Here is a 2,248-nt window from a genome sequence, read left to right on the forward strand (position 1 = left end):
GCTCAGGTCATGATCTCATGGTTTGTGAGTTCAAGCCCTTCATCAGGCTCTTGGCTGTCAGCGCAGAGCCTGCTTGGGATCCTCTGCCTCCTTCTTTCTCTGCCCTTCCCCCACTCATGCTCTCTCTCTTTCTCCCTCTCTCTCAAAAATAAATTAAATTATTTTAAAAAAAAAAGAAATTCAGGAGTTTAGCTAGGTAGCTAAGATTGCCAGGGCTGTAATCATCTGAAAGCCTGATGGAGGCTGGAGAACCCCCTCCTGAGGAGGTCCTACTAACTTACCTGACAATGAGCGCTGGTTGTTAGCATGAGGCTTCCGTTCCTTGCAGACCTCTCCTTGGAGCTGCCTGAGTGCTCTCACCACTTGGCAACTGCTTTCCCTCAGAGCAAGTGAGCCGAGAGAAAACCAGATGGAAGCTGCAATACCTTTCATCATGTAACCTCAGATGTCACACACCTGTGAAATGCAGTAAGCAGTATGTTCTGCAATATCCTACTGATCATATGGGTCAGCCTTACTCAGTGTGAGAGGTACAACACAAGGGCATAACTATCGGGAAGGAAGGATCACTGGGGGCCACCCTCAGAGCCTTAGAGAACTAAGTGACTTTTAAAAATATGGATATCTGATGAGCGGCGGCTTCTCATCATGGCGGACCCTAGAGATAAGGTACTTCAGGACCACGACAAGAAGCTGCTGGAGCACAAGGAGATCGACACCGTCTTAAAGAGTTAAGGGAACAGTTAAAAGAACTTACCAAGCAATATGAAAAATCTGAAAATGATCTGAAGGCCCTACAAAATGTAGGGCAAATTGTGGGTGAAGTACTCAAGCAACTAACTGAAGAAAAGTTCATTGTTAAAGCTGCAAATGGACCACGATAGGTTGTGGGTTGTCGTCGACAGCTTGACAAAAGTAAACTGAAGCCAGAAACACGAGTTGCCTTGGATGTGACTACACTATCACGAGGTATTTGCCAGGAGCAGTGGATCCACTGGTCTACAACATGTCTCATGAGAACCCTGGGAATGTCTCTCATTCTGAGATTGGAGGACTGTCAGAACAGATTCGGGAATTAAAAGAGGTGATAGAGTTACCTCTTACAAACCCCAAATTATTCCAGCGTGTAGGAATAATACCTCCAAAAGGCTGTTTGTTATATGGACCACCAGGTACAGGAAAAACACTCTTGGCAAGAGCCGTTGCTAGACAACTGGACTGCAATTTCTTAAAGGTTGTATCTAGTTCTTTGTAGACAAGTACATTGGTGAAAGTGCTTGTTTGATCAGAGAAATGTTTAATTATGCCAGGGGACATCAACCATGCATCATTTTTATGGATGAAATAGATGCTCTTGGTGGCCATCGGTTTCCTGAGGGTACCTCAGCTGATAGAGAGATTCAGAGAACTTTAATGGAGTTACTGAATCAAATGGATGGATTTGATACTCTTCATAGAGTTAAAATGATCATGGCTACAAACAGGCCAGATACACTGGATCCTGCTTTGCTTCGTCCAGGAAGATTAGATAGAAAAATACATACTGATTTACCAAATGAACAAGCAAGATTAGATATATTGAAAATCCATGCAGGTCCCATTACAAAGCATGGTGAAATAGATTATGAAGCAATTGTGAAGCTTTCAGATGGCTTTAATGGAGCAGACCTGAAAAATGTTGGTATTGAAGCAGGTATGTTTGCAATTCGTGCTGATCATAATTTTGTAGTACAGGGAGACTTCATGAAAGTAGTCAGGAAAGTGGCTGATTCTAAGAAGCTAGAGTCTAAATTGGACTACAAACCTGTGTAATTTACTGGAAGGTTTTTGATGGCTGCATGACAGATCCTAGGTTAATGTAAAAATAAAGAAGGAAAATAATGTGTGTATTGGCAGTGATCTCATTAAAAGCTTATGAATAAAAATATGTATGGACAACATTGTAAACATTAGTAATTCAGTAATTCTACTTTTAAGATTGGTACGGAAGAAATTTGTATGTTTGTTAATATTGCATATATTGCAGCAAAAGTTCTAAGAGTATGTCGACGCTTTTTGTATTTGCCGTGTGAGCATTTTGTAAAACACTGAAAGTAGTTTGAAAAAAAATTTTTTAATGTTTTATTTATTTTTGAGAGAAGGAGAGAGAAAGCATGAACAGGGGAGAGTCAGAGAGAGAGGGAGGCACAGAATCTGAAGCAGGCTCCAGGCTCTGAGCTAGCCGTCAGCACAGAGCCTGATGTGGGGC

The 2,248-nt window shown here is 41.7% G+C and overlaps 1 pseudogene; it reads left to right on the top strand.

The window, feature by feature from the left end:
- The first annotated feature begins 636 nt into the window (after window positions 1-636).
- LOC115292728 lies at window positions 637-1,812 on the top strand (annotated as a pseudogene).
- The last annotated feature ends 436 nt before the right edge of the window (window positions 1,813-2,248 follow it).

This window comes from Suricata suricatta, chromosome 5 (genome assembly GCF_006229205.1).
Source record: "Suricata suricatta isolate VVHF042 chromosome 5, meerkat_22Aug2017_6uvM2_HiC, whole genome shotgun sequence".
Taxonomy (NCBI): Eukaryota; Metazoa; Chordata; class Mammalia; order Carnivora; family Herpestidae; genus Suricata; species Suricata suricatta.